Source organism: Pungitius pungitius, chromosome 13 (assembly GCF_949316345.1).
Source record: "Pungitius pungitius chromosome 13, fPunPun2.1, whole genome shotgun sequence".
Lineage (NCBI taxonomy): Eukaryota > Metazoa > Chordata > Actinopteri > Perciformes > Gasterosteidae > Pungitius > Pungitius pungitius.
The window spans coordinates 11362343-11375608 of NC_084912.1; positions in this window are offsets into that span (position 1 = coordinate 11362343).

Genomic DNA, 13266 nt, shown 5'->3' on the forward strand with positions numbered 1-13266 from the left:
CTGGTTCTGTCCCCTGCTGGCTCCCGCTCGTCCATCCTGTGCTCGCCGCTGGCGGCCAACAACCCGCTGTCCACCCTCCAAATCGGAGGAGACCACGGACACCAGCTACAAGAGCCTGGCCAATCAGACGCAGCACAGGCCCCCGAGGGCTTCAGGAGGAGGCCTTGTGCTGGGAGGGGGAGGAGCCGGAGGAGCCGGAGGAGGGCATCAGGCTCCACAGTGAGTAGTGACCCATCGCCAGATTGCCTGCTATTCCTCCTCCTTCCATTTCTTCCTAATTCTCTTCTTCTTCCTTCCTGGTATGAGTGAGTTTTCCTTTTCCACCTCCACGGTTTACAGTCAGTTTGCACTTTTTTAGCGTTACTAAGCGTGTATGGATGTGTGTGTTTAGCATCATTAATGGCACAAGCCTAAAAAGAACCTGCAATACTTTTTTTTTTCCTGCCCTTGCCAAGAATGGTGACCACTGAACAAGTGAAGTGAGTTTGCTTGAGTATATGTGAGATAAAAAATATTGCTATTGAGGGCTGTGCTGAATGGAACGAGTGTCCCAAATGTCTGTAATGAGTACATTAAAGACATTTCCCCAAATGGCCGTATAAAGAATTTTTCAAAATGATGTTTTCTCAGAATAAAAAAGTCAAACTGTGTACATCTCTAGTACCAGATTTCAGACATCCAGGAGACTTGGAATCGGAAGTATCTTTAACCAAGCTAGTCGGCTAATTTGTTTTTAATTCTGCTGTTTTTAAGTGAAACTTGACTACTAGTTGCTGTTTTTAATGCCAGTTCTCGATGTAGATTCTGCTATTTTAGATTAAACCGCTAGTGTGTCCTATACTTTGTCAAAATAGCACGTGGTGTATGTTCATTGATTAAGGTGTCAAAGTGCTCGTTGTTTTGCATTTGGATTTCCTAACGACGGGGAGTGGTCAGCGCAGTATGACTTCCACTAACGAGGGAGTATTTAACTGGAAATTAGGTAACATGATATTATTAGGTGATTATATATATATATAAATGAGAGAGAGAGAATGCCAAAGCTTTGTGTCATTGGGTCATAATATAAGAAGAATTTAAATAAACAATTTTTAATTTGACTCTTTCATATTTGGGGGATTATCAGAAATAAACCAGAGTGACAGTCTAGAACAGTTACATTATTGAAGATAAAAAACTGCCTCAAGTACCTTTTTGCTTTTTATAACATGGTTACCAGCGAAAATATAAATGGTAAGTAAATAGCTGCATTTCAGCACAAAATGGTTGTAGCCACCAAACGTTGTGCATCACATTTAATCAGTCTAGAGGAAAAATAGTCCCCGTACGTGCATGCAAACAGCATTGGGTCCCGCACCATCTCATTCATTCACATCGCTCGTGACGTCCACCTTAATCTTCCGGTTGCGAAAAGCTCGCTGTGCCTCAAAACGATCATTTGTGGGATTCACGGGGGATTCCGGCGATCGCCACCGGGCTAAAAGCTAAAATGTCAACTAACGGTCCCGCAAAAGCTAACTTGTAACTTCGAGTGCGCAGTGATATGGACGCTCCGGTCAATGTGAACAGCAACCGTACATTACCGCTGAATAATGCATCCCCCGTGACTCGCTCTCAACCAATCAGAACGCTGGATTTTATCTGTACCGATCGGTATCCCATAGCAACAATAGAGGGTCACGTCAGCAAACTTCAAAGGCATAGATGACATCACAGAATACGTAATCAACTCATTCCACTCTCACTCGAACGTCAGTTTGTTTTGGAGAGGACTTCAGATCAGACATCAGTTTGTTTTGGAGAAGACTTCAGATCAGACATCAGTTTGTTTTAGAGAAGACTTTAGATCAGACATCAGTTTGTTTTAGAGAAAACTTTAGATCAGACATCAGTTTGTTTTAGAGAAGACTTTAGATCAGACATCAGTTTGTTTTAGAGAAGACTTTAGATCAGACATTAGTTTGTTTTAGAGAAGACTTTAGATCAGACATCAGTTTGTTTTAGAGAATAATTTGTTAGGTTCAACGATCCCCCTAACAATTCCCATGGACGGCGCACTGTGCACTGAACAAAAGATCACAATGACCAACGTCCAGAAAAAGGAGATGTTGTCGGAGGAATTAAATTCCTTTTACCTGAGTTCACTGGAGGAACAAGTAAGAGCTCAGATGGAGGACAACAATGCAATGATCACCGAAACCGAATCTGTGGGGAGAGTTCTCCTACAGATCGATGTAGACAGATTGCAACAGTTCCTTGATCTTCTCCAAGAACACAAGAATGGAGATTTACACAAAGAGATGTGTAGCCCACAAGACCAACTCCAAGCTCAGCAGATGAAGGTAGACAAAGAGGCCCTTCCAAATGACGTGGAAGATATACAGTCGATGACCTTTGCTGAAATGAACTGGATCACAGCAGCTAAAACTAACCTGGAGTTGGAATTGGAAAGTGAACTGGAATTTGAAAGAGCTCAAAGAAAGAAGCACATCAACAAACATAATGATGAAATGGAGAAGATGGCAGCTGCCCTGAAGTTATTACAGAACATGTTGGATACCTCCCGTCAGCAAGTGTCCTGCCTCAGGAGACAGGTGGGTTCCTCACGGGCAGATACTCTTCACAAGCTGCAGACGCAAGACAAAGTCAACCGAAAACGCACGGCTTGTCTGAAGAAAACATTTAAGGACCAGCTGGAGAGTGAACATTTGAAATGGAAGCAGGAGAAAGCATCCATGTTGGAAAACAGCAACTCCCCCGAGGTTGAAAAAAGCAACAACGACGACCTCTTGGCTGCTGTGAAAAAGGCTGAGCAGCAGCTGGAGAGCCGTACCATTGAGTGGGAGCAGGAGAGGACTTCCTTCAAAGCCAGGCTAGAAAAAACATGCCAGGACCTTGAACATGCCCAACTGAAGAACATCACTGCTGTTCATACATTGGAAAAGGAGGCTGTGGAGATGTCAGAAAGAAACCAGGCCTTACAAGACCAGCTGGAGAGTGAACATTTGAAATGGAAGCAGGAGAAAGCATCCATGTTGGAAAACAGCAACTCCACCGAGGTTGAAAAAAGCAACAACGACGACCTCTTGGCTGCTGTGAAAAAGGCCGAGCAGCAGCTGGAGAGCCGTACCATTGAGTGGGAGCAGGAGAGGACTTCCTTCAAAGCCAGGCTAGAAAAAACATGCCAGGACCTTGAACATGCCCAACTGAGGAACATCACTGCTGTTCATACAATGGAAAAGGAGGCTGTGGAGATGTCAGAAAGAAACCAGGCCTTCCAAGACCAGCTGGAGGAACAAAGAGCAGAGACTATCAAGATCACAAGAGCTCTGAAAGAAACTGAAGATCTGTTAGAAAAGCAAGGCCTCAGCTTTCAGCAACTGACATCACAGCTTGAAACATTCTGCGTCACCAAGATGAAGGCACAGGAGGAGGACCACAACAACCTCCTAGCTGCTCTGCAGAAGAAGTTTGAAGATGAGAGTGACAAATGGCACCACATTAATTCTTGCCTCGCTCAAACAGCAGAACAATCGCTGGAAAGGGAGAAGGAGCATCTGAATGACAACACCAGCTTATTGTCTCAGCTGGAAGAGCTCCAACAAAAGACCACCATGAAGCCAAAGAAAAAGTGGTATAAGTTCTTCTAACGCTCAGCTGCAAAGTTCAACAGCAAAGACACCAACACGTCAACACCAACGTCGACCGGCAGCACCCCCCCCCCCCTTCACCGCTACGTCGACCGGCAGCACCCCCCCCCCCCCTCGTCGACCGGCAGCACCCCCCCCCCCCCTTCACCGCTACGTCGACCGGCAGCACCCCCCCCCCTTCACCGCTACGTCGACCGGCAGCACCCCCCCCCTGCCTCGTCGACCGGCAGCACCCCCCCCCCTTCACCGCTAGCACCCCCCCCCCCCCCCATTACCGCTAGCACCCCCCCCCCCCCCTTCACTGCTAGCTCCCCCCCCCTTCACCGCTAGCACCCCCCCCCCTATATGAAATTATGTATATACACATTATTACATACATGTGTAAACACATATGTATGTCCTCTCCGGGGCCCATCACCTTATCGGGGTGGAGAGGTTTGCGTGTCCCAATGAACCTGAGGGCTGTGTTGTCTGGAGCCTGGTGCTCCTGTAGGGTTTCCCCTGGCAAAGAGATCTCAGGCGAGGGACCAGACTAAGAATGGTTCAAAAAGACTCGAAAGAATCTAACAAAATAGAGGAGGGCGGAGGTGGAGGGCTCGGCGGCAGGGGTCTTAGAAAACATTCTAAGTTACTGCGTGCTTAAAGCAACACTGTAAAGTATTATACTGTGTAAAATTCCTGGGAATGTTACTCATTGTCAGAAATGTCATAAGTTGCAGATTAATTGTTATCTTGTTTAAAATGGTAAATCGTATTTACATGAACTTAAATAGTAAACTATCTATAAATGAGGGTTTTAACACACCTGCTGCTTCCCTAAAGTCTTTGTTCTTTCCCTCCTCACAGGTTCCTGTGGATGGAGGTTACATCTGATGGAGGTTTCCCTGCAGTTGTCCTGATTTACACCTGGCGTACTACTCTTAATATTTGAATATTTTTTGTTGTAGGAATTGAACGTACTGTACATCTTTAAGTTGCGGAATCTGCAATTGAGGCAACTCCCTTAACACAAATAGTCATCGAGTGACGATGAAGGAGAAGAAGCTGATTTCAGGTATAATATCCCGGTTGAAGTGACTCAGAGCCAGATCTCGTTACACAATGTGATCTAATTCTTTTTAGTAAACTGGGGGTGTGACAAAGGAACATTAATTCTACTCACTTTTAAGGCAAAGTATAGGCTAAATAATCATACATTTTATAGTGCTTTACATGTTGCTACTGAAAGACACTTTACAGTAAAACCAGCACATTGAGCACATGAACACAGATACAGCAATAAGACCAACACATAAATCAATCATATTAAAAGCAATTAAAACAGAGTGTACAACTTTCCTAGTAATTAGATATTTTTAAATCCTTCCGCATTCAGTTGGTCCGCGATTGTCTGCCCGGCTTTTTCTCTGTTTAATTACAGCTGCCATATTCCTTTTTTGCGTATTATATCCTTCACCTCCTCATATATTTGATCCGTTGCTGATCAGCGGGTAAGAAATATGCTGCGTGCGGCATCTTCTCCATTTCAGTATCAGTAAATCTGTGATCGATAGCGTAGTCTACTTAAAAAAACCCTGGACGTGCACTTATCCCAGCTATGTGCACCTGAATCGACTTCTCAGCCCAACTCAACCGATTAATCCGCGTTCAGCGGGTCACACTAAGTCAAGCAGCGCTTAATCACTTAGCTGAAAATATTTAAACTGAAAATAAGGATTCCAAAATGTATACAAAGTGTTTCCCCTACATTCAATTAGGGCCCCAAGAAAGTATGTTTTTGATGTTTACAATTATCCACTATGGGTGAGTATCGTTAGGCGTTTTCCTGATACCAGTGCTAAAACTTTAAAAACATACCGCTGGCTTAAAGAGTGCCTGAACCAATACTTGACGCTCCTTGTGTGTCTAGATGTATCAACGTCATGATTGCAGCAGGGGGGTATTGCAGAAAAGTAGAATAAAGAAATCGAGGCTAAGTGATTAAGCGCTGCTTGACTTAGTGTGACCCGCTCAACGCGGATTAATCGGTTGAGTTGGGCTGAGAAGTCGATTCAGGTGCACATAGCTGGGATAAGTGCACGTCCAGGGTTTTTTTAAGTAGACTACGCTATCGATCACAGATTTACTGATACTGAAATGGAGAAGATGCCGCACGCAGCATATTTCTTACCCGCTGATCAGCAACGGATCAAATATATGAGGAGGTGAAGGATATAATACGCAAAAAAGGAATATGGCAGCTGTAATTAAACAGAGAAAAAGCCGGGCAGACAATCGCGGACCAACTGAATGCGGAAGGATTTAAAAATATCTAATTACTAGGAAAGTTGTACACTCTGTTTTAATTTTAATATGATTGATTCATGTGTTGGTCGTATTGCTGTATCTGTGTTCATGTGCTCAATGTGCTGGTTTTACTGTAAAGTGTCTTTCAGTAGCAACATGTAAAGCACTATAAAATGTATGATTATTTAGCCTATACTTTGCCTTAAAAGTGAGTAGAATTAATGTTCCTTTGTCACACCCCCAGTTTACTAAAAAGAATTAGATCACATTGTGTAACGAGATCTGGCTCTGAGTCACTTCAACCGGGATATTATACCTGAAATCAGCTTCTTCTCCTTCATCGTCACTCGATGACTATTTGTGTTAAGGGAGTTGCCTCAATTGCAGATTCCGCAACTTAAAGATGTACAGTACGTTCAATTCCTACAACAAAAAATATTCAAATATTAAGAGTAGTACGCCAGGTGTAAATCAGGACAACTGCAGGGAAACCTCCATCAGATGTAACCTCCATCCACAGGAACCTGTGAGGAGGGAAAGAACAAAGACTTTAGGGAAGCAGCAGGTGTGTTAAAACCCTCATTTATAGATAGTTTACTATTTAAGTTCATGTAAATACGATTTACCATTTTAAACAAGATAACAATTAATCTGCAACTTATGACATTTCTGACAATGAGTAACATTCCCAGGAATTTTACACAGTATAATACTTTACAGTGTTGCTTTAAGCACGCAGTAACTTAGAATGTTTTCTAAGACCCCTGCCGCCGAGCCCTCCACCTCCGCCCTCCTCTATTTTGTTAGATTCTTTCGAGTCTTTTTGAACCATTCTTAGTCTGGTCCCTCGCCTGAGATCTCTTTGCCAGGGGAAACCCTACAGGAGCACCAGGCTCCAGACAACACAGCCCTCAGGTTCATTGGGACACGCAAACCTCTCCACCCCGATAAGGTGATGGGCCCCGGAGAGGACATACATATGTGTTTACACATGTATGTAATAATGTGTATATACATAATTTCATATAGGGGGGGGGGTGCTAGCGGTGAAGGGGGGGGGAGCTAGCAGTGAAGGGGGGGGGGGGGGTGCTAGCGGTAATGGGGGGGGGGGGGGGTGCTAGCGGTGAAGGGGGGGGGGTGCTGCCGGTCGACGAGGCAGGGGGGGGGTGCTGCCGGTCGACGTAGCGGTGAAGGGGGGGGGGTGCTGCCGGTCGACGTAGCGGTGAAGGGGGGGGGGGGGGGGTGCTGCCGGTCGACGAGGGGGGGGGGGGTGCTGCCGGTCGACGTAGCGGTGAAGGGGGGGGGGGGTGCTGCCGGTCGACGTTGGTGTTGACGTGTTGGTGTCTTTGCTGTTGAACTTTGCAGCTGAGCGTTAGAAGAACTTATACCACTTTTTCTTTGGCTTCATGGTGGTCTTTTGTTGGAGCTCTTCCAGCTGAGACAATAAGCTGGTGTTGTCATTCAGATGCTCCTTCTCCCTTTCCAGCGATTGTTCTGCTGTTTGAGCGAGGCAAGAATTAATGTGGTGCCATTTGTCACTCTCATCTTCAAACTTCTTCTGCAGAGCAGCTAGGAGGTTGTTGTGGTCCTCCTCCTGTGCCTTCATCTTGGTGACGCAGAATGTTTCAAGCTGTGATGTCAGTTGCTGAAAGCTGAGGCCTTGCTTTTCTAACAGATCTTCAGTTTCTTTCAGAGCTCTTGTGATCTTGATAGTCTCTGCTCTTTGTTCCTCCAGCTGGTCTTGGAAGGCCTGGTTTCTTTCTGACATCTCCACAGCCTCCTTTTCCATTGTATGAACAGCAGTGATGTTCCTCAGTTGGGCATGTTCAAGGTCCTGGCATGTTTTTTCTAGCCTGGCTTTGAAGGAAGTCCTCTCCTGCTCCCACTCAATGGTACGGCTCTCCAGCTGCTGCTCGGCCTTTTTCACAGCAGCCAAGAGGTCGTCGTTGTTGCTTTTTTCAACCTCGGTGGAGTTGCTGTTTTCCAACATGGATGCTTTCTCCTGCTTCCATTTCAAATGTTCACTCTCCAGCTGGTCTTGTAAGGCCTGGTTTCTTTCTGACATCTCCACAGCCTCCTTTTCCAATGTATGAACAGCAGTGATGTTTTTCAGTTGGGCATGTTCAAGGTCCTGGCATGTTTTTTCTAGCCTGGCTTTGAAGGAAGTCCTCTCCTGCTCCCACTCAATGGTACGGCTCTCCAGCTGCTGCTCGGCCTTTTTCACAGCAGCCAAGAGGTCGTCGTTGTTGCTTTTTTCAACCTCGGGGGAGTTGCTGTTTTCCAACATGGATGCTTTCTCCTGCTTCCATTTCAAATGTTCACTCTCCAGCTGGTCCTTAAATGTTTTCTTCAGACAAGCCGTGCGTTTTCGGTTGACTTTGTCTTGCGTCTGCAGCTTGTGAAGAGTATCTGCCCGTGAGGAACCCACCTGTCTCCTGAGGCAGGACACTTGCTGACGGGAGGTATCCAACATGTTCTGTAATAACTTCAGGGCAGCTGCCATCTTCTCCATTTCATCATTATGTTTGTTGATGTGCTCCTTTCTTTGAGCTCTTTCAAATTCCAGTTCACTTTCCAATTCCAACTCCAGGTTAGTTTTAGCTGCTGTGATCCAGTTCATTTCAGCAAAGGTCATCGACTGTATAGCTTCCACGTCATTTGGAAGGGCCTCTTTGTCTACCTTCATCTGCTGAGCTTGGAGTTGGTCTTGTGGGCTACACATCTCTTTGTGTAAATCTCCATTCTTGTGTTCTTGGAGAAGATCAAGGAACTGTTGCAATCTGTCTACATCGATCTGTAGGAGAACTCTCCCCACAGATTCGGTTTCGGTGATCATTGCATTGTTGTCCTCCATCTGAGCTCTTACTTGTTCCTCCAGTGAACTCAGGTAAAAGGAATTTAATTCCTCCGACAACATCTCCTTTTTCTGGACGTTGGTCATTGTGTTCTTTTGTTCAGTGCACAGTGCGCCGTCCATGGGAATTGTTAGGGGGATCGTTGAACCTAACAAATTATTCTCTAAAACAAACTGATGTCTGATCTAAAGTCTTCTCTAAAACAAACTGATGTCTGATCTAAAGTCTTCTCTAAAACAAACTGATGTCTGATCTAAAGTTTTCTCTAAAACAAACTGATGTCTGATCTAAAGTCTTCTCTAAAACAAACTGATGTCTGATCTGAAGTCTTCTCCAAAACAAACTGATGTCTGATCTGAAGTCCTCTCCAAAACAAACTGACGTTCGAGTGAGAGTGGAATGAGTTGATTACGTATTCTGTGATGTCATCTATGCCTTTGAAGTTTGCTGACGTGACCCTCTATTGTTGCTATGGGATACCGATCGGTACAGATAAAATCCAGCGTTCTGATTGGTTGAGAGCGAGTCACGGGGGATGCATTATTCAGCGGTAATGTACGGTTGCTGTTCACATTGACCGGAGCGTCCATATCACTACGCACTCGAAGTTACAAGTTAGCTTTTGCGGGACCGTTAGTTGACATTTTAGCTTTTAGCCCGGTGGCGATCGCCGGAATCCCCCGTGAATCCCACAAATGATCGTTTTGAGGCACAGCGAGCTTTTCGCAACCGGAAGATTAAGGTGGACGTCACGAGCGATGTGAATGAATGAGATGGTGCGGGACCCAATGCTGTTTGCATGCACGTACGGGGACTATTTTTCCTCTAGACTGATGAAATGTGATGCACAACGTTTGGTGGCTACAACCATTTTGTGCTGAAATGCAGCTATTTACTTACCATTTATATTTTCGCTGGTAACCATGTTATAAAAAGCAAAAAGGTACTTGAGGCAGTTTTTTTATCTTCAATAATGTAACTGTTCTAGACTGTCACTCTGGTTTATTTCTGATAATCCCCCAAATATGAAAGAGTCAAAGAAAAAATTGTTTATATAAATTCTTCTTATATTATGACCCAATGACACAAAGCTTTGGCATTCTCTCTCTCTAATTTATATATATATATATATATATATATATATATATATATATATATATATATATATATATAATCACCTAATAATCACCTAATAATATCATGTTACCTAATTTCCAGTTAAATACTCCCTCGTTAGTGGAAGTCATACTGCGCTGACCACTCCCCGTCGTTAGGAAATCCAAATGCAAAACAACGAGCACTTTGACACCTTAATCAATGAACATACACCACGTGCTATTTTGACAAAGTATAGGACACACTTTCGGTTTAATCTAAAATAGCAGAATCTACATCGAGAACTGGCACTAAAAACAGCAACTAGTAGTCAAGTTTCACTTAAAAACATCAGAATTAAAAACAAATTAGCCGACTAGCTTGGTTAAAGATACTTTACATTACATGTCATTTAGCTGACGCTTTTATCCAAAGCGACGTACAATCAGTGCATTTCCATATAGATACAAACTCAGAAAACAAGTAAAAAGAAAGTACATTTTTCATCAAATAAGCAGTTACAAAAAATGTTATAGAAAAGTGCCATTATAAGTACAATTTAAGTGCTATAATTTGTTAGTGCTACGGTTTGTCTAGAGAGGTGTGTCTTGAGTTTCCGACGGAAGATGTAGAGGCTCTCTGTGGTCCTGATGTCATCGGAGAGCTCATTCCACCATCTCGGAGCCAGGACAGCAAAGAGTCGCGATCTCGTTGAGTGCTTTTCTCTCAGTGAGGGAGGAACAAGCCGCTTTGCAGATGCAGATTGAAGTGTGCGAGTTGGGATGTAGGGTTTCACCATGTCCTGGATGTAGACTGGTCCCGATCCATTCATAGCATGGTACGTCAGTACCAATGTTTTGAACTGGATGCGGGCAGCTACTATCCAATGAACAGACCACCAAAACACACTCATTGTTTTCCTTCCAAGCCCTCAGAGCTGATTTCTTTGTCCTCTCATGTCAAAGAAAAGGCCTGGGCTAGCTGCATACCCCTTTAAGTAGACATTTGTGCAACAAAGAATACGACATCCCAATACTGCACTCCTCACATTCTGTCAATAATGTTTTTCATTTTTTTACACTTTAAATCAAATTGCTGGCCTGATCTTACAAATTGCACCTACGAGGAGGAGGAAATAGAGGGACTGACAAGGAAAGGTAAGATGGACACAACGAGATGTCCTCAGAGATGTGCGTTGGTTTGAGGAGGATCAGGGCTCCGGGGTAGATTTGCCTCTCATGGCCTTTGGTGAGTGAAAATGTTTCCTCTGTGGTTTTGACACTAACCTTGGGAAACATTTGCACAATTGCATCCTTCTCATGGCTGCCACTGAAGATCTTCTCTGGTTCAGACACTTGTTTTAATAACCTAAACACAAAACAAAAAGTAAAAGTAAACACCTTCTAAACCTTTTATTTCATCCTCACCACAGAGTTGTTTGAACTTCACGCAACATGCCGGCTTGTTAATTTATTCCTAATGGTGTGCTATTTGCAAAGAGTAGCCATAGTGTGGTGCAGCTCACAACCCAATAACACTGAGCACTCGGGTGACAACACACTTTGTCTTCTGGGTGCAAACTGGCTCCAGGGAAGACTCCTGAGCAAGGCAGCGTTTACTCACAGGACAGTGGGTAACAAATCTGTACAAACATTAGCTGCACTGGAGGCAGGTGGGGGCTCAGGATGTGGACCTGTGCAGTAGTGGTGCTTAGATGATGACACGTGACACTGCAGAAGCTTGATTATGAGAACCTCTGATGATTTGTTGCCTGGCGAGATCCCACAAAATAAGAGACAACTAGACCAGCCCTGAAAAAGCTCCACTCGTTGAAGTCAATTCATAGTAATAAACATGATATGGTCTGGTGAACTAATTTTGTAGACCTTGTGGCAACCCACGGGTGCAGGTCCCTAGGAGCATCAATCAGCACCAAGGTCAGGTGACTAAAAGGGGATACGCCCCGCCCCCCCGGGAGACAACGAGCGGCTCAGCTGCGGCTCATGAGGCTGATGAAGGTAGGCCCCACTATAAAGGACCAACTGTTCCAACAGCCAGGGAGAACTAGACTAGAACTAGACTAGACAAGTGGGGGCTCGTCAGGGATATACCTGTTTTTTTTTTCTTCTTCTGACAACCAATGGGAAATTATACATGGGGTTTGTTTGGCATGTGATTGAAAATGAGTTTCAATTAACAAGATTTTGTTGACAATCCCTCTTTTGAAAAGGTTGATTTGTGTCGCAAGGATGATTTATTGTGTATCGCAGCACACTTTGATATTACTGTTCACAAGTACGGACTTAAGAAAGAAATAAAGACGCAGGTCCTAGAAAAATTAGTTGATTTAAATGTCCTTAGTCCTGCCCAGTCCGTGGCTGAAGTTTCAACTAATGATGTTCCTTCTTCTACAGCAGGGGTTTTGTCTCAGAATGCCGAGGAGACCGCAGCATTATTCACACCTCCTGCAGACCGTGCTGGGAAGTCTGCGCCAGCTACGTTACCTCGTTTTGATCCTTTCTCTCCTTCACACCCTCCGGGGTTCAGTTCAAGTTCCAAGCTGAAGGTTCGCTTGACTCGCCTTCAGCTGGAGGCCCAAGAAAAAGAGTCCATGCGTAAGGCAGAGTATGATCTCCGCCTACAGGTACGAAAGTTAGAAATTGAAGCGGATAAAGAAGTAAGACTAAAGCAACTTGAGGTTGAGGCTCTGAAAATCTCCTTCAGTCACTCGTTGAACATGTGCGACTGGTCGACACCTTTTGCTAAACGGTAGCCGGTAAGCAAAGTTTTGATGTCAGTAAAAATATTTCTCTGGTGCCAGCATTTCGGGAGGCCGAAGTCGATTCATATTTCAGTGCTTTTGAACGAATAGCCTCCGCACTCGACTGGCCGAGGGACATGTGGCCTATCCTCCTCCAATGCAAACTGATTGGAAAAGCACAAGAGGTAGTCTCTGCCCTTTCCTTACAAGATAGTTTGCAGTATGATTCATTAAAGGAGGCCATTTTGCGTGCTTATGAACTTGTTCCTGAAGCCTATCGGCAGAAATTTAGGAATCACAGAAAATCTAATGATCAGACTTTTGTTGAGTTTGCACGGGAAAAGGGCACCCTCTTCGATAAGTGGTGTGCCGCCAGTGATGTCAAAAACGACTGAGTCACTTCGCCAGCTTGTTCTGTTGGAAGAATTTAAAGGCTCTTTGCCAGATAAGGTGGTGATGTTCTTGAATGAGCCAGAAGGTGTCGTCAATATCCAAGGCTGCTGTCCTTGCAGATGAGTTTGTGCTAACACATAAGAATTTCTTTGTATCTGCCCCTCGATCTGACAGAACTTTTGTTTCACGTTCAACCAGACCTGGTTCTGGTCATTCTGCCTCTGAA